The sequence below is a fragment of the Lontra canadensis genome, unplaced genomic scaffold (assembly GCF_010015895.1).
Source record: "Lontra canadensis isolate GAN:19392208 unplaced genomic scaffold, GSC_riverotter_1.0 scaffold11, whole genome shotgun sequence".
NCBI classification, from domain to species: Eukaryota; Metazoa; Chordata; class Mammalia; order Carnivora; family Mustelidae; genus Lontra; species Lontra canadensis.
In genome coordinates, this window is record NW_022631005.1 from 18,777,678 (window position 1) to 18,802,398 (window position 24,721).

Here is a 24,721-nt window from a genome sequence, read left to right on the forward strand (position 1 = left end):
GAGTGGCTGTGCCAGCTTGCATGACCACCAACAGTGTAAGAGGATTCTGCCTCCCCTTTCTTCACATCCTCACCAACATCCTTCATTTCATGACTTGTTAATTTTAGCCATTCTGACTGGTGTGAGGTGGTATCTCATTGTGATTTGTGTTTGTATTTCCCCAATGCTGAGTAACATAGAGCACTTTTTCATATGTCTGTGGGCCATTTGGTTGTCTTCTTTGGAGAAATGTCTGTTTATATCTTCTGCACATTTCTTGATTAGATTATTTGTCCTTTGGGTGTTGACTTTGTTAAGTTCTTTATAGTTTTCAATTACTAGCCCTTTATCTGATAAGACATTTGCAAATATCTTCTCCTCGAGAGTCCTCTGATTTTTGACCAGAGAGAGAAAAGGCACATCTGACTTTTTTTCTTTTTTCTATTTCTAGCTCTGTAGTGACCTTTATTATTTCAGTTCCATTCATAGTTAGTGACATCTACTCACTTGGTCACATCTAAAGATAAGTGGCTAGAAAATATGGTTTCTAAATGGAAAGTTGCCAACCACTCCACATTTTGGAAAGGGAGTGGCATGAACTAGGAGCTTCTGTTGATGGATGACTGTCTCTGCCACTGTAACCACTCTCTGATTTTATTATTTTTTTGTCTTTTGGTTACTAACAGTTTACATGTAGAAGAGGATAGTATATCAAAGAGTTTGTTTCTAAAAGGTATTTTAAATGGAGTGGGTTCATATTTTGCCTTTTTTTTTTTTTACATTCCCCTGAATGTTCAGATTTCAGGTTTATCATTTACCTTGAATGAGTTATTTTCATTAGGTTTACATTCCTCTTGAGACATTCACAAATACACATAATCTATTAAAAGTTTTCCTGGCAAACATACACTCAGAGAAACCAGTATATTTATACCCTGGCCAGTAAATGAAATAACATACATCTCTTTATTGGGACAATTTCTCTAAATAATTTGTGCCAAATTCCTAGAACCTGAACACTCTCTTCTCTGGAAAGGTTAGAAACACCAGGAACTTTCTCTACTCTATTTCCAACTCTTCAGATGTTTGAATGATAATTGTTCTTCTATTTGTTCTTCCTGAGATCTTACTACTACTACCAGCCCATAGATGGCCTTAGCTTCCAGAATGGCTATCTTGGATTTTGTTTGATATACACTAAGTTTTTTTAATTTATTTTTTGTTTTCTTGTTTGTTTTGAAGCATACTTTGAATAAATGTAATGTTAATGGAAATTCAATCTGAGTGGATGACAAAATGGAGTATTGGTAGGGGTAACACCAGAGGCACAAGAGAATGAGAAGACAGTTGAAACAGTGTAAATATAGTATGATAATGATCAATATATTTTTTAATACTTTAGACACTGACAAAAATCCTAACTCTACCTGCTTAAATGATAAGAGAATTCATTTTCTCACTTAGAGGAAGTCCAGAGAAGACCAAGCCTGGCTGGATCCAAGCTTGGTTGAATTGACACCTCAATGACATCATTAGAGAGTCACATCCCTTCCATATCTCTGCTCTGCCATCCACAGCTACATCCTTTTTCCCCATGGTCCTAAGGTTACTGCCAGTAGCAACTGAGGGAAATTTATTTATCCTTATGCAGCAGAAAAAAGAAAGAAATCTGACTACAATCTATTACTTCAATTTGAGGGCTAAGTAAGGTTGATTTCTCACACCCAGAAGAGTCTCAGTTGCTGGGAGAATACCATGTGCTATTTGGAAAATGTATTAATCAGAATCCACCCCAAGATCTGGAAGTGTATTCAATTTCTCCCAGTCATGTGGGATTTGGTGATGGTGAGGGAGCTGGTTGGGGAGGAGAATGGGGAATGATGGCATCTGTACATAATCAAGTTTCTGTTAGGGAAAAGAACTGGAAGAAGCCAAACAGATAATTATAGTGAGAATAGGAAAGAGATGCATTGTTGATTCAGTGCCATGGGAATATTTGCTGTGGAATCCAAATTACTGTACTTGAGAGCAAATAATTTTGTTCATGATGGATGTTTTGAGGTACTTTATCAAAACCCTGCCAATACTGGATTGGATAGAATGGAGGTGATAATGATGATGATAATGATGATGACAAAGATGACAGTGAAAACTGCATCGATAACATCTATGATGATTTAACAAAGCAATTATTCAAACTGTGGCTACCAAACATGTTTTTATTTTGTTTTGTTTTGTTTTTGATGCTGAAGCATGCTAAATTTACAGAGAAAGCCCTGGTTTATTCCATAAGAAGAGATATTTTAGGGATCTATAGTGACTTCCTGGTGAATAAGACAAACATAGGTTTAGATGATTGAAGACAGGGAAATTTTTAATGAGAAAAAGAACTAGTTGCTGGAAACTCTGCCTTCCTTAGATACTCCTTCTTACTATTTGGATGTGTCTGCTTATATTATTCAAAGACAAGTACCTGGATATAATAAGCAGAATAATAAATACATTTGAGGTTGCTTAGTAAAGATGTTCCTTAAGCTATGCCTGGTTTTTATTTTTTTTAATTTTTTGTAGGTTATCTCATGCATTAGATTTCAGTTATCAGACAACTTAATATTCATGATTTAAAAAATAATTTTAGGTATATTTTATTAAAATTAATTATATTAAGATGAATAACTCATAAAACTTTGTTTTAGAACCTAGAGGATTAATAGCTGAAGTATGATCATTGTGATTAAATGGCAAAATCCCATTTTTCTCAAATTAAATAAGAATATTTATTTTAGCCAATACTATAGGTAAATTTAGAGGATCAAAGTCTCTGCCTTAGGGGCACCTGGGTGGCTCAGTGGGTTAAAGCCTCTGCCTTCAGCTCAGGTCATGATCCCAGGGTCCTGGGATTGAACCCCTCATCAGGCTCTCTGCTCAGCAGGGAGCCTGCTTCCTCTTCTCTCTCTGCCTGCCTCTCTGCCTACTTGTGATCTCTGTCTGTCAAATAAATAAATAAACAAAATCTTTGAAAAAAAAAGTCTCTGCCTTAAACACTTTGCAATTAATAGTATTTTTTAAAACCTTATGTCTGAGCTATGACATTTTCTGGAAGGTAGTTTTGAAGTAGAGAGAGCTTTATGTTACATATTTTTCATAATAATATTCTTAGTGTTTATAATATAGAAGCATATATATGCTGAGACAAATTATAATACAGTACTTTCTGGAACATTCTGCTCTGCTCCTTTGTCCTGATTAAACTGATGCTGAATACATCACATGGAATTCATATAGTGAGCTCCTCTGTGCTCTGGGAACTTCTCCATGATGGAGGGGATTTTATTGAGCATGTTCTCATAGATGATCTCAACTACCCCAGTACCTCAAGTCACTCTATCATTATTTACCTAAAGACTAGTTACACATAGAATAGAGTCAATTAACTCCTTTTGCATTATTTATCTTGTTTCCTTTGTGTTTTGTATTACATTAGAATGTGAATTTGCAGAATGTGAATTTGAATTTTTTGAGAGACAGAGAAAGAAAGAGATTAATATCAATGTTACTGACTGTCTACTTTGGCCAGTCATTATTCTAAGCATTCCCTGTACATTGATCAATTTAATCATCACAGTATCTTGTGAGGTAATTAATACCTTTATCTTCTTTTACAGATGAGGCTTTGGAGCGGTAAATTACTTGCCTTTAGTCAAAGAGCCAGTAGGTGTTGCAGTCAGGGCTCAGACTCAAGCAACCTACACCCTAATCCACTACACTGTATCCGTAATGAGTCAGCTTTAAACTGGGAGGAGGAGGGGATTAAGATGAAGAATTTGGGGGTTTGTGGTGAGCTACCACTTATAGATAAGACTGGGTACTCAGTCCTGAGGAATATGGCACCTGGGAATATGCAGTGTGGTAATTTTGTACCTTAATATGGGATACCTGTAAGTTTGCATATGTGTCAGTTCCATGAAGACAAATAGAAACGACACACTGGGTTTGTTCTGAAAATTTAAAGAAAATAACTATATGATATTATGAAAAAAGAAAAAAAAAAAACCTGCAGAGAAAGCAGAAAGATCAGTGGTTGCCAGAGGTTGGAGCAGGGGCTTAAGGGAGGATGAACAGGTAGAATAAAGATAATTTTTAGGGCAGTGAAACTGTTCTATATAGTACTGTAATGGTGAATAGGTGTCATTATGCATCTGTCAAAACCCATATAACTAACTAAACAATACAAAGAGTGAACTCTAATGTAAACTATGGACCTCAGTTAATGCAATAGTATTGTTTCATTAATCTTAACAAGTGTAACAGGATAATGTAGGATAGAAGAAACCATGAGTGAGGGAGAAAGGGGATGTATGGGAACTTCATGTCTGCTCAATTTTCTATAAACCTGAGGCTCTAAAAATAAAGCCTGTTCATATTTTTTAAAATATTTTTAAAATTTTTTATTAACATGTAATGCATTATTAGCCCCAGGGGTACAGATCTGTGAATTGCCAGGTTTATGCACTTCACAGCACTTACCATAGCACATACCTTCCCCAATGTCCATACCCCAACCACCCTCTCCCACCACCCTCCTCCCAGCAACCGTCAGTTTGTTTTGTGAGATTAAGGGTCTCTCTCTTATGGTTTGTCTCCCTCCTGATCCCATCTTGTTTCATTTATTCCTTTCCTACTCACCAAACCCACCACATTGTCTCTCAATTTCCTCATATCAGGGAGATCATATGATAATTGTCTTTCTCTGATTGACTTATTTCGCTAAGCATAATACCCTGTAGCTCCATCCACATCATTGCAAATAACAAGATTTCATTTCTTTTGATGGCTGCATAGTATTCCATTATATATATATATACCACATCTTCTTTATCCATTTATCTGTTGGATGAATGGATATCTAGGTTCTTTCCATAGTTTGGCTATTGTAGACATTGCTGCTATAAACATTAGGGTGCACATGTCCCTTCGGATCACTACATTTGTATCTTTAGGGTAAATACCCAGTAGTGCAATTGCTGGGTCATAGGGTAGCTCTATTTTCAACTTTTTGAGGAACCTCCATACTGTTTTCCAGATTGGCTGTGCCAGCTTGTATTCCTACCAACAGTGTAGGAGGGTTCCCCTTTCTCCACATCCTCGCCAACATCTGTCATTACCTGATTTGTTAATTTAGCCATTCTGACTGGTGTGAGGTGGTATCTCATTGTGGTTTTGATTTGTATTTCCCTGACGCTGAGTGATGTGGAGCACTTTTTCATGTGTCTGTTGGCCATCTGGTTGTCTTCTTTGCAAAAATGTCTGTTCATGTCCTCTGCCCATTTCTTGATTGGATTATTTGTTCTTTGGGTGTTGAGCTTGATAAGTTCTTTATAGATTTTGGACACTAGCCCTTTATCTGATATGTCGTTTGCAAATATCTTCTCCCATTCTGTCAGTTGTCTTTTGGTTTTGTTTACTGTTTCCTTTGCTGTGCAAAAGCTTTTCATCTTGATGAAGTCCCAATAGTTCATTTTTGCCCTTGCTTCCCTTGCCTTTGGCAATGTTCCTAGGATGAAGTTGCTGCAAGCCTGTTCATATTTTTAAAAAGGAAGGAAGAAGAAACTATTTGTAAGTGATCATATGACTAATTGTGAATCAATCAGGAAACAGGTGACTCTTTCAGAATAATTGTATCTTTTCTTTGTATATGTTGACATCCAGGACTTCCATATTCTCACTCAGGTACAGTCAAATTCCAAAAATGCCTTAATTCTATGTTCTCTGTTTACCACTAGGCTATGAATTCTGGATGATCCCAAGTCTACTTCCCTCAGTTCCTCCCTAAATAGAAGCACCTTTCAAAAGCATCATTAACTCTTATAAAGCCACAGGGGCACAATTAAAGAGTGGTTGAGTGGTTTCCCTAAATGTATAACTTGCAGGAAGGGAAGAAAGAAATCTCCCCCTGCATCTTTTAGCATGATTATAATGATTGGCTCGATTTTCCCATGCGTAGCCAGCCTTTGTTAATATACAGGCATTTGAGGGGAATATTTACTCTCAATTTTAAAAATGAAAGAGCTAGTATGGGCTGAGAAAAAAAGAAGTGGATAAATACTAACATTTCTTGTGGAGTGGAAACTACTTTCCCTGCATTTTCTCACCATTCAAGTCACAGTTTGTGAAGGAAATAGCTTTAGAAATTGAGAGGACCAATGGATCCATAACTGTGCTTTCTCCACACAGTTAAAACTCAGTATGAGACTTTTGGCAACAGAAACAGTAGAGAGAAATCACAGGAGGCAGTGTTATTAGAGAAAGCGGGACAGAGTCACATTTCTGTCATAACTAAGGTATAGCTGACTCATGCATGCATGAGAAATGCTTCTTCTAGTCTCATTTTCTAGGGTTGATGGGTTCATTACCACCCAAAGGCAATTTTTTATTCAGACTTATGTGAGGCTAATTATCATATCTACCAATTCACAAGTATGGGTTCACTTGGTCCTTATACCCCTTCATAAGAAAACAGGAGATTTTTTTAAAGATGTCACAATTTTAGAAGAAAAGATCTAAATACACACCATGGAATGGGTTTTGCTGTATACTATTTGATAGGAATAGGTATGTATATAGATATATTCATAAATGGTGTATGGGTACTTTATAATTAAGAGTTTGTATACTTGGTAACCAAAATTCATCATGAATATAGGGTTAATACCTGGGTAGCAACACTTATAATCAAATTTTGATTATTATGGTGGGTGGGTAGGAGGGAGTGGCATCTTTTTCTATGCCAATCTGTGTCCAAATCCTGTTTTCACTTGCACATTTGAACCTGGTTGATGTCGAACTTGTTTCCTGTTATCAATTTTGATACAGTAGGTGATGAAATTTCAAAACTTTTGTCATTAGAAAACAGATTCTCTTCTTTATGACCTAATGACTGTAATTCTGTTGCTACTCTTGGAATGTCTGTTCCTGAATGCTGCTGTACCATGCGATGCAGGATTAATGATAACGCAGTTCTCCTCAAATACTCACTTCAATTATTTATGGCTATCCCAGAAAACTGGGTAATATAAATCATTGGTGTAGTTTTGGAAAACCTCCAGTGACTTGAAATGAGGGGGAAACACAAAAATGTCAAGATTTAGCTACTAATCAAAAGGTTGTTTTTTGTTTTATTTCCCTCTATACCTACATGTATATTTTAAAGATTTTGCAACCAACTTTGTACTACTAAGTGTGTTTATGACAAAATACTATTGAGCACTATGTCTATTATGATTACTAATTTGTTCTGTCATGCATTTTTTTCTGTCATGCTCTTTTATAAATAATTTGCTTAAATCATTTGCTTTGTCTTCACAAAAACGTGTATTTATCATACTCACTATACAGATCAGGAGACTTAGATAAGGAGAGAAAAGCACCTACTAAATGTCCCACATTTACTAATTAATGAAGTCAAGATTTAAACTCTGAAAATCTTACTGTAGCATTCCTGATTAGTAATAAATTTCTGAACAGAAACAATCGTATTAGATGAAGAGTGTATGGATAAAAGTTGCTATTTTTGTAATAAAGACTAGTACTGTTATTGCAGTTACTTATTATAATTATTTTCTCTAGTGTCCTTTTTCTCTTTTGGCAGTCTGAACTGCAAAATTCTTTCTATAATTTGGTAGTTCAGGATTTAAATTTCAATAGTGATTGACTATGATTGTTTAATAGTTCACTGTCTTACACAGTGCACTTCACTACTCTAGGTAACTGACTCATTTTTTTTTCTAAACATGGTTACAATAGAAACCACTGCTTCACTTTCTAGCAGATAGAGAGCAATCTTGTTTTAATGCACATCATTTACAATAGATACAAGCTTTCAGATAACTTCTGGTAAAATAGGCTGCTGAATCAGACATTTATTTTTAGTGGCAATTGTTGACACATAGACTAGCCCACCCAAATGAAAGTATGCCATATCACTTGGCTCTATAGATAAAATATGCTATAGTATTCTTTGCCTTTTTTCATTTTAGATTTCTACTTTAGACTTCCTACTTCACACCATGATTTCCATCACTTCTCTTTAAGTAACTTGTTGTCTTAAAACCATTATACTTTAACAATTATATCTTAATTTTTGTTTCTATTCTTTGTTAAGAATCATCTAAAATCTGGTGGTAGTTTTAAGTAGTTACATCATAGTTCTAAAATGTGCTCTATTCCAACAGATGTAGATTTGTTATGGACTAAATGGAAAATATGCTCCTTATGGACTAAATGGAAAATGTGTTTTAATTACTGAAAACCCTCCATTTTTAACTTTCATGACATTTCTATCAAAGATTATTATAAGAATCAAAGGAGTTAATGTTTCTAAAGTGAATGTAGTTTACAATATGTATTATAAACTTTAATTCACTACTATGAAGCATCAAATAAATAATGAAAGCTCCCAGCAAAAATAGATTTTAAAAAGTGAAGGAACTGAATTAACACCTACATGACAATATTGGTCATATATCAGCTGTGTCTGTTCCACTTAATTAATGTCTATCTTGTATAATTTGATAAGTATTTTAATACTGCTACTGGAAAGAAGAAAGGAAGAAACATTAATGTTTATTATATGCACAATGCCTCTTTTGGTTAATTGATGTATATGTGATATTTGGAAAATACAATGGAAACTAGATTTGGGTAAAATTAAAAATGCTAAGTGTATACTTTAGCTGCACATTTACTAAAAATGGAACAATACAAAGATTACCCTGACTCCTACATAGGGAGGACACTTGTGGGGCATTTTATATCCCATATTTTTAGAAAAAAATATATTTTATATGTTTTTTGTATATTCAATGATAAAGCAAGTATGGTAAAATTATAATAAATGGGGATTCAGGGTGAAAAGTTTATGGGAGTCCTTTGTGTTATTTTTATGACTTTTCTACAAGTATCAAATAGTTTAAAAATTTAAAAAATATCTTGGGAAATAAAAAAGTAAAAATAAAGTAGCAACCAGTCTTTTATTTTTTTTTTCAGTCTTTTAAACTATTATGTTTCAACTAGATCTGGATGAAGCCCTATGATAGACACTTTTGAAGTATAGAGATTTTAGTTTATGTATATTACATTTTAATTTTTGGATTTGTTAGTAATGCTCTATAATAATAATGTATTTTTCTAAAATCCTTTTTTTAGAGTTGTTAAAAAGCAATGAGCTTACTTGATACATCTTATAAAAATAAATAATTAAGAGAGCTATTTATTTTTTACTCCAGTGCAACCAGTAAGTACTTTCATACATAGATACACTCATAAATACAGATTATGACAGGTGCATGTAAACAATGTGTAATTGTCAAGACTGACAGAGAGGACATTAGTTAAGTTAGTTGGTCAGTTGGTCAGTGAAAGTCTCACTACGATGACTTTTAAAATGTTACTTATAGGATAAGACAAGAAAATTAGGGAAAGTGGTAATGTTGACAGGGAGCACAAGAAGCACTGCATAGAGAGACAAAGTCTGATACCTTGAGGAGGAAGAGAGTGAAGCATATTTGAAAAACTGGGAAAGGGGCAGTGTGGGTTGAAGTACAATAACCAAGGAGATGAATGGCTCAAAATGAATGTGAAGAGAGAGGCTGGGACTGTATTGTCCAGAGCCTTGAAAGCCACACTGGAAAATCTTATGCCAAGAGTCAGTTGGCCAGATTTACAATCTAGAAAGCTCTGTTATTGTGAAGTAGGTGTGTGTGTGTGTGTGTGTGTGTGTGTGTTTATTGTGGGGCAAAAAGAGGGTGGAATGATTAGTGAAGAGCTCATTTCAACAGCTTAAGATGGGTAACAGTTTCTTGGACTAAGGTAGTACCTGAATAAATGGACAACATCACTTTGTATTGGAATCATCATTTTGTGAAGTATTATGTGGATGTATTATGAATATGTTATGGGTAGAAGAAATTTACTTTATTACATGGCTATGGCTTAAGTCTTCAAGTGAAAGTATGCTAATAACAATGATATACTTAACATTTAAGAAAATATTAAAGCTCGCTATAATGAGCATTGTGTTAACTAAGACTTCTAACTAAAAATGATCATTTTTAAGTAAGTGAGAATTTAATCATGATTATTCATATAGTCAAATTATGTGAAAATTTTAATTTCTTATTTTCCTTTATAAACTAATTTAAATGGATATAACTTACTAAGAATATGCTATTATTCCTATTTTCTTGATGGTCAATTATACTTAAAATGATTAACAACATAATTTCATATTATGTTGGTAGAGGATGATGATGCACTTCCTAAATGAACAAAATAATAATAAGATAGTAATTAATTTGTAAATCCTGGATATTGTGAGCTGGTAGGAGGTAAATGTATATCTAATAGATAATGAAAAATTATTAGCTAATATTCTTTGTAATCATGATATCCCATAGGGACAAGTGACCTTATTTACCATGTTTATAATAGTATAAACATCTAATCAGTGCTATCAATATTTCACCACTGAGGAGTTAACAGAGAAAAGACAACCCAAAAATAGAGAAAACAAGAGAGTTGGTGATGTGGGGGGTATAACATCATATATTGGGAAGAGCCCTGGCTTAAAGCAAAAGATTTGGCTTCTAGTTCTGGATTCATATAACCTGGGTTAATTCATAACTGATGATTTGTAAGATATTCTTTCAACTCCAAAATTCTGTGCTTTTTTTGAAATATACCATGGATTAAAGCCCTCTGGCTACTTTTATCTAAGTGATCTTGTTCATTCCACATTCTTTCTGCACAGCAATTTGTTTTCAAAGTCAGAACTTAAAAATCAGTGAAGGTATTTCACTATCATTGTTACTTGAGTTTATTGGGAAAGTGGATTCTTGGGAAGAATGGAAAGATCAGATGAAGTGTGATGTCTTAAGGCAGAAATGAGATGATTAAAACACTGAGCCATTGAGATAGTGGGTCAAATAGAAACAAGGAAATAACAGTAACTAGTTTTAGTAGTTGGGTAGGAAAACATTATAAAAGTAATCAGTAAAAGATTTCTGGACCAGCTGCTACTATATTTCCAATTTCCTTATTCCTTCTTAGAGTGACTTTGTATCCTCTAAATTCCAGAGCTAATTTTCTCTTTAATGAGGCTATGGGGGATTTAAAGCTGCTTCTCCAAATCTGGATTTCAGCAAAATCTGTTTGTTACTATCACAAAAAGAAATATGGCCCCACAATAAGTCTGATCATAATGACTACAGAGAGTAAAAAACCTACAACTTGGATTAGAATACCTTGAGTAGAGTTCTAGTTTAGTATCCTAGCAGCTGATTTATACAACTATGTGAAAAATCATTATCTGATGTTCAAAAGCAGCATTTATAAAATGTGAACAATTTTGTTTACTTGTTAGCCTCATTAGGAAAATAAGAATTAAATATAGCAACTTATATAAAAATGCTTTGTTATCTGGTGACTGCTATGTATTTGTGAGCTAGTTTTTACTACTCATCAATTTAGCCTGCCTAGTATGAGAATTGATGGATACAGATGAAAACTGGGGAATTTCTTCACTATTATTAGTCAATGTTGTATCACCATAGAGTTTAACAATGAATTGTATTCCCAAGCCCGACACTAATTAAGAAAAAAGCAAAAAAAATCCACAGAACTCGTAGTTCCTCCAGCTCTGCAATTGATCATCACAGGACCATTAACCTCTCTGTAAGATGCTGTTCACTCTTCTGACTTCCATCTCTACCTTCTGCTTCCTTGTAAAGCAATCAGATTCTCTTGCTCACATTATGAGTTCTCTAAATGCCATCCAACTCAATACAACTGGAACTGAATTCAATATCTTATGCATACAATGCAGACTAATGCTTTTCTCAGTCTCTGTTTCTTAGTGGTTCTAATGTAGATTTTCCACATAAACATCAAGTAGCATTGAAGTTTCAGTGTTTTCTTAGAGTATCCCCAAATAATCTAACATTAGACAAGTCCAAGATATAATAATTATCTTCAGAGTGTAACAATTTTGACTTGGTGTCAAAAACCAGAGGTCATAATCCTGATTTCAAACAGACATTTTTTCTAATATATCCCAATCTATATTCATAAATTAGTTTATGTCCAAATAGTCATCAATCAGTAGAATCATCTTGTAGCACAAAATGGTATTATTACCAGATTGAGGAGTTTTTATTCATTTTGTTAACTTCAAATTATTCTTTGTAATGGAAACCTTTAATTTCATTTTATAGAAATACATTGCTTCAACAGAGAAAGAAAGCTTATAAATATGCAACCTAAAGATAACTGTTATGAAATGGCTGTTCCCTTGTATTAAATTAGGTACTTCCCAAAAGGAGATGTTCAAGGTTCAGACAAATTTTTGTGTTTAGATAAGCTATTTAGGTGGTTATTCCAGGAAGCCAGAGTATGGGGTGAAGAAGAGTACGGGAAGGAGGTAAAGGCAATATGAAGCATATTACTGTAGGAACTGTGATGAACTTGGGCTTGATTCTCCTTAGAACTTTCTGAGAAGCATATGGAATACTTGTCAGAACTGCCTACCTGAGGATTGATCATGACAAACTCCTTTCCTCTCTCTATTGAGTCTTGCCCTTGGTATGTTAATTTCCTACGGTTATGCATGCTTACTGAATAAGATTTACTTTCCTCAAGGTGAAATGTTGTCAATATATGGAAAATCAAGGCTCATTTTTAACTGGCCACCATGGATTCCACAAGAATTGGAAGCCAAGAGGATGCATGGTGGGACATTGGATACATTATTATGTATGCGTTTGTGAACTTCTGTGACAATCCACCTATAAAAACACTGTTTAAATCACCTGGAATCCAGTACTATTGTTTTTAAACCTATATTTCCAAATTGTATTTTCAAATTTGGAAAACCATAATAAAATTAAACCAGACCCTCTTTAGTTATTTTATGTTTATGTCAAAACTGCAAATAATGTGAGATTTTTATCCTATTTGCAAGCCAATTTTGCCGGCCAGAGCTTCCTAGATCTTGGTAGTAGAGAGGAGACTTTGGGTCAAAGATAAAGTACTTTATTACTCACAAGACTGCAGGCAGCATGCACTCCACACTCAAATTTTAGTTCCCCTCCTTTTCAAACATCATTGAAAAGATGAAGAGCAGCACCAAGGTGCTTATGTTCTAGAGGAACCCTCTAGGGGCAGATCTGAAAGATCATTAATGTCCTTCCCATCGCCATACCTCCCACAGTCTGAGGTTCTCTCTCCTTTAAGTAGAGGATTTTTGCTCTCCTTCCGCCTTCACAAAGTCTGAAGTTGCTATAACTTCCTCTTCTTTTTTTCTCCCCAGTCATCTCGTACTTCATCCAGAGCCTGGAAGAGTCAAAGGAAAGAGGGATCAAAGTAAATTTACAAACTGTAACCAGAATTAAGTCTTAATGTCCCAATTCTCAATTTGAACAGGCTGCCATCCAGAGACTATGCACATTTAGGCAGGTCTGGGGTTGCCATTGTAGGTTAAAGAAAAACACACTGTGCCAAGAAACTGTCAGAAAGAAATCCTGAAATTTCTGAAGTCTATGTAGTGCCCTATGGCCCTCAAGCCCTTTCACCTTATCTTATTCACAAGCCATCAAGTTAACTTGTCCTAGTTTCACAGTCTTCTGGGTCACAAAGACCTTTATTCATCACAGGATAAGCTCCAAGTCCCAAGGAAGAAATGTAAAGATGGACCCAGGCAGACGGTATGCACACATTAAGTTTGTATGATAGCTGAGGAACTCTGAGTTCAGGAAACCATCAATTTTATAAGGCCACAGCTAGCCACTGACCTACCAACCTTTGCCCTGGACAGAGGCATTATCTTTAATTATTCTGGTCAATTGACAAATCTGCCCCCTCCCCCAGAGGGAGACACTATTTGCTTTACAAACATCCTTGAAAGAGTAGTACAAAACAAAAGTTGCCAATGCCTTTGCTTAAAACAGTGGGCAGAAATATCAGAGATGTAATGGAGAATTGTGTCCAAATATTTTGTTGATTTTGGTGGTGGTGTTCTAATCTTTCCAGCTGAAATGACTTTATTTGTTACTATCCACCCCCCTGTCCTGTCATCTGTGTTTTAAAATAATACAGCCTGAGAACTGGCAAATAAAATATTGTGTAAGAAATCAAAAATGGTTATTTGACAAATTTATTTTTTGTTCATCACTATAATATTTTTATCTATTTCTCCCCAATGTTGCAATAGTGAGGAAAATGGAACTTCCATTTCACAATTTTTTATGAGATACATGTACAAATGGTAATAGCTAATCGGAAAATAAATCAAAGTTAATGGAGAAAACCATTGAATTTTATAGTAATTTGCCTCTACTCTAGGCGAATGATAAAAGAAAAAAGTATCCTTTATTTTATTGTATTTAGTACTTTAATTTTGAAATAACTTGACTCTACAGAGGTTGCAAAATTAATAGAAAACTCCTATAAACCATTCACCCAACTTCTCCTAATGATAACACCTTACATGACCATAGTAAATTATTAAAGCCAGGAAATTAATATTGGTAAATATTATTAACTCAACTACTGATGTTACTCAGATTTCTTTTTTTTTTTTTTAAGATTTTATTTATGCATTTGACAGACAGAGATCACAAGCAGACAGAGAGGCAGGCGGAGAGAGGAAGGGAAGCAGGCTCCCTGTTGAGCAGAGAGCCTGATGTGGGGCTTGATCCCAGGACCCTGGGATCATGACCTGAGCTGAAAGCAGAGGCTTTAACCCACTGAGCCATCCAGGTGCCCCATGTTACTCGGATTTCATATGCACACTTTTTTAGTGTATAGTTCTTTGAAATTTCATATGTATATGTTTATATAACCATCACCAAAATCAAGATACAGAACACATCCATCACCACTGAAAAACTCTCCTTTTTTTTTTTTTTCCTTTTAGAGTCACACCTTTCCCTAGCCCTAACCTCTGGCAACCACTGATCTCATGACCTATTTTGTGACTTCAAGAATATTGCTAAATGAAAGATTTTTCAATTAAAAACTTTGAGACTGGCTTTTTTCCCCCTCCACTCAACATGATTCCCTCAAGATCCATTCACATTGTGCATATTGATGGCACATTCCTTTCTATTGCTGAGTAGCATTCCATTGTAGAGACATAACAAGTCAATTTTCCATTCACAAATAAAAGAAACCTTTGGGTGGTTTCTGATTTGAAGCTATTTATTACTTAAATAAATAACTTATTTAATAAATTATTTTGAGCTATCTGAACATCTGTGTACAGGTTTTCATGTGAGCATAAATTTTCATCTTTCTAGGATAAATACCCAGGAGTATGATTGCTGAATGGATTGCATGGTAAATTCATGTCTAATTTTATTTACAAACAAAATTACTACCAAACTGTTTTCCAGAGAGTCTGTACAGTTTTACTAGCATTGTGAGATCCAGTTGCTCAACATACTTACCAGCATTTGATATTTTTTGTATAAATATATACATATATATATTCATCTTAATCAATATTAAAACTAATATATTTAATTATTAATACATATTAACATTAAAATATATTTTTATAATATGTTATATATTTTTATTTTAGCAATTCCAGTAGGCATATAGTGAGATCTTATAATACCTTTCATTTAGATTTCTCAAATGGCTAACAAATTTAACATTTTTTATTTGCTTATGTTCCCGTCTTTTTAAATATAATGTTATTTACTTCATTATAGTAAAAGCTAAATTGTGACTCTAGGACTTCTTTTGCCCAAATTATTGACTGTTTATTTCTTATCATTTGAGAAGTGGTATTCAATTTTGTCATTATATGAGAAGCTTATGCCCAAGCATTTTAATTGTCCCAAAACAGGGGGCTGGCACTTTTGATTTCACCACTTCATTTTTTTATAACTCCACGATCTTCGATGTTTCTTTAAATACTGCCATGATTTAGATTGGTTTCACAGTGATTTATATCATGTACTGCTTAATTAAATTATTTTCCTTCTAATCCTATTCTTACCTGTTCTAATAAACTCTAAAATTATACTGGAAGTTTGTATTAAGGGTAATGAAGAAGAGGCCTATTGGTTTACTTAAGTGAGATTATAATACAATGATATGTGAAAAATATATATATATATTTTTTAAAGATTTTATTTATTTATTTGACAGTGAGAGATCACAAGTAGGCAGAGAGGCAGGCAGAGAGAGAGGGAAGCAGACTCCCGCAGAGCAGAGAGCCCAATGCGGGGCTCGATCCCAGGACCCTGAGATCATGACCTGAGCCGAAGGCAGAGGCTTTAACCCACTGAGCTACCCAGACGCCGTGAAAAATATATTGTTTTAAGGTAATAGGAGACTGGCTGGAGTTAAGTAGTTAAGTCCCTTCTGTAAAAAGGAGATAGCTTTATGCATTCATTTCCTTCTTCATTCAGTCATTCTGTAAATATGTATTAAGCACTAATTTTGTCACAATGCACTACGAAGAATACCAATGTGTAGGACCATTGTATACCTCAAGGATCCTACATGGAACATGGGGTGACACAGGTTATAAGACATAATTAAAAATTAATACCAGCCACTCTGGACTATAGATAAAGACTCCATGTTACTAACTGGCTTACATTTTACAAACCTAAGCATTTTATTTTTACTTTTTTTTATCTGTAAACAAAGTACCTGGAATAAAAATTTTCTATGTTCACTTCTAATATTCAGAGACTGGAAGTCAGAGAAATATTCTTATAGTTGGCAGTCAGAAGGATTCCATACTGTGTGAAGAAGCATAAAAAGAAATATATGTTGTGGTTGCTTAGCACTACATCTAAAAAAAGGAAAAGAGATGTAAATTAAACCATGACATTGGATTCCCTTTGTATGTACTTAAAAGAAGTTTATAATAAGTGATACCTTGCTCTCTCGGAATGGACCACAAAGAGAACAAAATTGAAAAGGCAAGTATCTTGGAGGAAGGTGAGCATAGACTCAAGAAAGACCTGGGGATATATCGGTAGTGCTGCTTTCTGTCCCAGCTTTCTTATGTTTCATTAATTTGCCTATAAAGGAATGGAATTCATGTTTTCTATCTACTTAATAAAAAAGACACACAGTGATATGATTTTAATTGTATTGAATACCTACTAAACAGTGTAATTTATATATTTCACTTCCTATGTTATGATTTCAGTTTAGTTGACCACCATATTGCCCAAATCCCGCATTTAAATTCTCACAATTATTTGAGTAAAGAAGATTCTATTGTGTATTAGGAGTAGGAAAACAAAAAGATACAGAATAAATATGGGTTTAGTTTAACAAGTTAAAAGGAGAAAAATGTGTATTGATGTGATTCATGTGAGTTTAGTCATTTAGTGATTTTATTTGAACAGCAGTTCTTTCCGTATTTGGTGAGAAAATAGGAATATCCAACGTTTCACACACTTAACAGCAGGAGTCATTAACACAATATATTAAAATAGATTTTTAATAGTTAGACAAAGTGATCAGCTAGTTATGAGAACTGATGTATTTGTGTATCCAAATAAATGAAATGCATGCAAATATGAAAATAATATTTTTGTGTGCAGACTTCAATAACTATTGTTTACATCTGTCTTACCAATGACGATCACATGAGTTACATTAGTGAGTGTTTTAAAGATAAAATAACTTAAAGTTTTTTGTTAGCTCATTTTTATGTTCATAAGAACAAGTTCTTACATAAGCTTTTACCTAAATTCTTTTCTCAGTAGGATTAAAGAAATGATAACTAGTCTATTGAGCAGTAAACTATTTTTTCAGCGGACTATTTTTGTAATTAATTAATAAAAGGTATATGTGAGATTTATTAGTTCCATGTTGACAAGGATCTTGCTTATAATAGGTTATTACTATATATATAAATATTGTTAAATGTTTTATCTATTTATTCAGCAGAGAGAGAGAGTGTGTGCTAGTACAAGCAGGGGGAATTGAAGTGGGAGAAACAGATACCCCACTCAGCAGGAAGCCTTACTCTGGACTTGATCCCAGGATTCTGGGATCATGACCTGAGCTCATGGCAGATGCTTAACCAACTGAGCCACCCAGACAACCCTATATTTGAATTAATAAAAATGTGGAAGAGTCTATGGCTACATGTTTATACTTTCAATTAAAATTTTTATATATTAAATGTAAACAGTAGAAAGATAATTAAAGACCAAGGTTCCATTTCTTACTCTGTAACTGCTATCCATCTACCTTGGTTCGTTAGTTCTCTCTAATACCCAGCTTCCTAGTTCCACAGAAGGCAGGACCATCCTTCTCCAGAGTACCTTTCAGATTTCTTTTTTTCCCCCTGTAATAATGTAAATTTTATAGAAAATTTGTAGAATAAAGATATACATAAAAAGTACTAATTAGAAATTATTTATGTCTCAGAATAAGCTGCTACTATATTTCTATAACATGCATTTGTACTCATACATTTAGAAAATTACATAAAACTTTATATTCATGTTTTATAAATTTAAAGCAAATTATAATTTGTATGTTATGTATGCTTTTTATATCCATATATTTTTATAAGTTTAAAAGCAAATGATAGGGGTGCCTGGGTGGCTCAGTAGGTTAAAACCTCTGCCTTCGGCTTGGGTCATGATTCCAGGATCCTGGAATCAAGCCCTGCATCGGGCTCTCTGCTCAGCAGGGAGCCTGCTTCCCCTCCTCTCTCTGCCTGCCTCTCTGCCTACTTGTGATCTCTCTCTGTCAAATAAATAAAATCTTAAAAAAAATAAAAGCAAATGATAGGTTACATAAAGCATCTTTGTTATCAAAGACTATACAATATAATGCCCTATCTATCCCGTGAAATGCAACAATATAATTTTTTCCTATTTTTTAGAATTGTGGAGGGTGGATGAAGTTGAGAATGAGGGGAATATTTCACTGGACAGGATAAGCTAGTGTCCTGCTAATTACTCTGTATCTTTCATCAACCCATATTGATGATTAATGCTGAAATTTTTGTAGCAGGCATTTATTCACTATGCCTCTACTTCAAAATGTTGCTTTTACTTCAACTACATTTCCAGACTTTTACTTTTTTTTTTTTTAAAGATTTTTATCTAGTTATTTGAGAGAGAGAAAGTGAAAGTGAGAGAGAGAACACCATGAAGACGGGATGGGGGGAGGGCCGGCCAAGGGAGAGGGGAGAAGCAGGCTCACTGCTGAGCAGGGAGCTCCATGTGGGGCTTGATCCCAGCACCCTGGGGTCCTGACCTGAGCTGAAGGCAGATGCTTAATGACTGAGTCACCGCTGAGGTATCTATCCCCAGACTTGACTTTTTAAACAGAAAGAAAAGAACCATCAAAATTCCTAGATTGCATATCTACCAGTGGGTTTCATATGCTAACTTCTACTTTTACATTTATCTAAGAGAACTCTTCCTCTCAGCATGTAATGTGGTACTTCTAAATTTCTCCTACTTCCTGCTCAGAATTGTGGTTTGTGAATAGATTTGGAAGGGGATGAGTGATGGAAGAGTGAAGGATGGGCACTCTGGGTTCCTCAAAGTCTAGCTCTCACCTTGAAGGGCCAATTACTTGACATAGGCCCTGGATTTCTGACTGAGTTGACAAATAGGTAAGGAGACCCAAAACGCGTTTCCATTTTCTTTCCTAGTTAGTGGTTTTATTTTAGTTTTGGTCAGAATATATAGATTGGTCATTGTGTTTTTCATTCCAGTTTTATCAGTCATATGACAGTGGTTTAATTCCTTCTGAATTCTAGAAGATAGTTGAGTATTTGAGTGTGTCATGGTAATACAAATTGGAGTTCTTCCCTGTTACTGCAGGATTTTTGGAAAAAGATTGACTCAAGGACCACTATCCTGACACTGTCTTTTTTATTTTAATTTTTTTTAATGTTTTATAATTTATTTGAGAGAGAGATGTAGCAAGAGAGAACATGAGCAGGGGTAGAAGGAGAAGCAGGCTCCCCACTGAACAATAAGCCAGATGCAGAGCTCGATTCCAGAACCCCAGGATCATGACTCTAGCCCAAGGCAGACACTTCACTGACTGAGCCACCCAGGCACCCCTATTCTAACACCATCTTAAACCATTTTCTAGTATCAACTTTTGATTGTTTGACTGGATGATTTTTTTCAAAATATATTCAGTTACATATAATCATAATTTTAATATTGTTAAATAAACTGAGCCATTTATTACTTGGGAAATGCTACTAAGTGTAATTTTAAAAGTTATGTTATGTGGGGACCTGAGTGGCTCAGTCACTTAAGCATCTGCCTTTGGCACAGTGATGATCCCAGGGTCCTGGAATCAAGTTCCATGTCAGGCTCTCTGCTCAGCAGGGGAAGCCTGCTTCCCCCTCTCTTTCCCACTCAACAGTCTCTCTTGCTATCTCTATCACTATCTCTGTGTGTCTCTCTCAAATAAATAAGTAAAATCTTTAAAAAATTTAAAAATAAAATTATGTTACACAAATAATTTTAACTAAGTAAAATTCCGAGACTTACTTTAGTAAAATTCTGTCAGCAATGTAGTATATGATTTTAATATACAAACATAAACATGGAAACAGTTCTTATCACTACAAAAATAAAATGTGTCCTTAGGATTTCAAAAGATGCTAATCCTTAATATGTGAAAATTCAAATGTATTACAGGATATGTATTTTTTAAATGTACATAAAAATTGTGTCTCCTTGTCCAGCATCCCCCAAATAATAGAATGTCCCTTCTCCATACCAAGAAATATAATCTCAAATAAGAAAATATAAGTAAATACAGAAAACAATGTATAAATATAAAACATTACTATATATGTGTATTTTTGAAAAAGAGTTAAGCTTTCCATAAAAACAAATTTTTTAAACAGTATCCTTATTTTTATTTCCAATGTAGATATTTTCCAAAGAAAGACATCATTAAGGAGATATTTGCCTTTTAGTGTCTTACCAAAAAAAAAAAAAACAAAAACAAACAAACCTAATTAGAGGCAAAAACAATTTTGTTCCCACTATAAGTGGTCCAATTATATTATTCCCTATATTTAAAAAAATATCAATTTCATTTTCCTATGCATTTTTATGTTACTGTATTTGTACAAATACTGTATAAATTACTTTCTTCTGTTTTATATGTACTGCTAAAGTAATGTGCAGACCGTTAATTACAGTAGTATGGTGCTATCACTTAACTTTGGTAGTCCTAGATTTTTCTCTAGGCTATACTGTTTCTTTCCTTGATTACTGAGAAGAGACAACAGAGATAGGGAAACAAGTTAGGAGTCAACTGACATAACACAAGGAAGATTTTTTGTAATCCTGAACTAAAGCAATAGCAGTGGAAATAAACTGTTAGAAATAGATTCTGAGAGACTTCTACAAGTTGTGATCAATAAGAATTTGGGCAAATTTATACTTATGGGATGGCTCTGGTTTGGATTATTAGATGGTGATGCCCTTCTGAGGTAGGGAATAGAGAAGAGAAGCATATTTGGAGGGAACAGACATTTTCAGTTGTGGATTGTTGAGCTTTAATATTGAACATCTAAGGGTACAATGAAACAAAGAAGTTAGAAAATATTCTGAGATTATATATAATTTTCTAGAATCACAAGTAAGAATGGAAGTGGTAGCTTCCATAATATGAAAACTGATAAAATAAGCTTATTTTCGAAAATATATCATGAATTTGGCCATTATTCTTCTTTTAAAAAGATTTACTTATTTATTTTAGAGAGAAAGAGAGAGCACAAGCAGATGGGGCTGAGGGACAGAGAGAGAATCTCAAGCCGACTCCACACTGAGCATGAAGCTCAATGCAGGGCTCAATCTTACCACATTGAGATCACGACATGAGACCAGGAGTCTGATGCTTAATGGAGTGTGCCACCCAGGTGTCCCTCCCCCACTTTTTTTGAATAAATAACATTTTATTTATTATTTATTTTTAATTTTAATTCCAGTATAGTTAACATACATTGTTATATTAGTTTCAGCTGTACAATACAGTGATTCAGCAATTCTATTTAATATTCAGTGCTCATCAAGGCAAGTGTACACGAAATCTCCTTCACCTATTTCACCCATTCCCCTACCCACCTACCCTCTGGTAACCATCAGTTTGTTCTCTATAGGTTAAGAATCTGTTTTTGATTTGTTTCCTTTTTTCTTTGCTCATTTGCTTTATTTCCTAAATTTCACATATGAATGAAATCATATGGTATGTGTCTTTCTCTGACTGACTTATGTTGCTTAGCACTATATTCTCTAGGTCCATCCACATTGTTGCAAATGGCAAAATTTCATTCTTTTTTTTATTGCTAAGTAACCTTTCTATATATATATATATATATATATATCTATATATATATATATATATATATCACATTTTCTTTATCCATTCCTGTATTGATGGACTTGTGGGCTATTTCCATAATTTGGCTATTATAAATAATGCTGCAATAAACAGGAGCTCATATAACTTTTTGAATTAATGTTTTTATATTCTCTGAGTAACTACCCACTAGAGGAATTACTGGATTATAGAGTAGTTCTATTTTTAACTTTTTGAGGAGCTTCCATACTGTTTTCCACAGTGTCTACACCAGCTTGTATTCATACAAACAGTGCATGAGGGCTCCTTTTCCTCCACATCCTCGAAGTTCAGCCTAAAGAATAGTCTAAAAGATTTTTTTGGTAATTGTTTAGACAAAGGGAAAGCTAAGAATATATGAACCAATAAGAATATGTGACATCTTGATTTTTTATCCAAACAAAAATATTAGAGACTGCATCTTTATTTTTAGTAAAGTGTCAACAATTATAGGGAGGAATAATTGTGGTAATTTAATTTCTCCAAACAAAAAGTAATTTAAAAGGAGAAATTAAACTACTGAATAAGTAGAATAAGGAAAGAGATTTAAGAGAAGTAGTATTTAAAAGAATACTCCAGCTTTCAGTCTTGGTTAAGCATTTAAAGAATTCTAAGAGATGATTTCTGGTTAAAAATGGTACAATGTGGGATGTTTGTTTATAGTTGAGTTGCATGAGGAATTCTATGGTGTGTCAGTAACAGAATTGCAGAGAATACACCCAGTTTTATTATTAGTATTTTTAATATAGTTTCTTCAGTCCTACTAGCTTATAGCCAATTGAGCTGAACAAGTGAACAAATGAGAAAACAATATGCCAGGAGTTTGTGCCCCTGGGCATACCATGCCAGGTGAAAGTGGCAAACCTGCCTCCTCATTGTCATTTCAATCTGTCTTGGGACCATAACTATTTCATTCTACCTTTTTTCATTTTTTTTTCCTTACAAAGATGATTTAGTAAATAACCGTACTTAACCATTAAAATGGATGGCAGATCTCACCATTCTTTAACTATACTTTTCCATTTGAAGAAGTTTACAATTCCTTTTGCTTCCTTTTTTGCCCCTCATACTATTTTCTCCTATGTATTTCACCAGACAGTCTCATTTTCTCATTCACAAATTAATCTTGAATCTTAGCACTAAAACTATCCAAATGTGACTTTGAAGCTATTTCCTGATTTTCCTGTGTCCAAAAATATGTCCAATTTTGCTCATTTAACAAAAATTTGGAGTTAAGTGACTCAGCTATATGAAGAATAGGAAGATGTAAAAAAAAAAAAAAACTGTAGATATCTGCTTTCTAAAAATTTACATTCTGGTAGGAAACACAAAATATGCAAATAAATAACAAATGTTTGGTGGTATAAAATAAATAGAAGAAATACACAAATTTAAAGATAAGTTTTTTGGGTTTTTTGATTTGTTTTTCTTTTTGTCTTTTTTTTTTTTTTTTTTTGCTACTATTTGAATACTGGTTTCATAGTTTCTTTAAGCTTTAAGCTGGTCCTTAAAGAATGGGTAGGATTTGATGTTATCATTATCTCTTTCTGGATCAAAAGGTTTTAAGTACTGAGGCACCTGGGTGGCTCAGTTGGTTAAGCATCTGCCTTCAGCTCAGGTCATGATACCAAGGTCCCAGGATAGAAGCCCTCATTGGGCTTCTTTCTCGGTGGGGAACCTGCTTCTCCCTCTCCCTCTGCCTGCTGCCTTGCTTACTTGTGCTCTCTCTCTCTCTGTCAAATAAATAAATAAAATCTTTAAAAACAACAACAAACAAACAAAACCTTAGTTTTGTACTTGAGGAAAAACTAGAAAAATCTTATATGTGAGTAGACAAACCCTGCCTAGCTTCTTGAAGCTTAGGTTCTAGAAAGAAAATATTAACTCTAATATGACAAGGTCAATGCTAAAATTATGAATAAACCTTTGAAAACAGTGTGTATGTGTTTGCATGTGTATGCTAGAATAAAACAGGCACACAGCAATGTGCTCTGTCCATACATAACAGATAATTCCACATGTTTTTTTTTTTAAGATTTTATTTATTTTTTTGAGAGAGAGAGACAGTGAGAGAGAGCATGAGCAAGGAGAAGGTCAGAGGGAGAAGCAGACTCCCCATGGAGCTGGGAGCCCGATGCAGGACTCAATCCGGGAACTCCGGGATCATGAACTGAGCCGAAGGCAGTCATCCAACCAACTGAGCCACCCAGGCGTCCCCACCTGTTTATTTTTTAAAGATATTATGCTGATAAGAGATTTGAGAATGAAACTGTTACAGTAGTTTCAGTTCAGGGCAAATTCTAACTGGGAA

The 24,721-nt window shown here is 34.3% G+C and overlaps 1 protein-coding gene and 1 non-coding gene across 2 annotated transcripts in view; both read left to right on the forward strand.

Annotated features, from left to right (window-relative positions):
- Positions 1–24,721, forward strand: part of LRP1B (LDL receptor related protein 1B) — a 1,927,222-nt gene that overhangs the window by 951,657 nt on the left and 950,844 nt on the right. The gene's annotated exons all lie outside the window — the stretch shown is intronic.
- LOC116866973 lies at positions 8,699–8,803 on the forward strand. Its single transcript, XR_004382533.1, has one exon. It is a non-coding gene; the product is annotated as a U6 spliceosomal RNA (small nuclear RNA).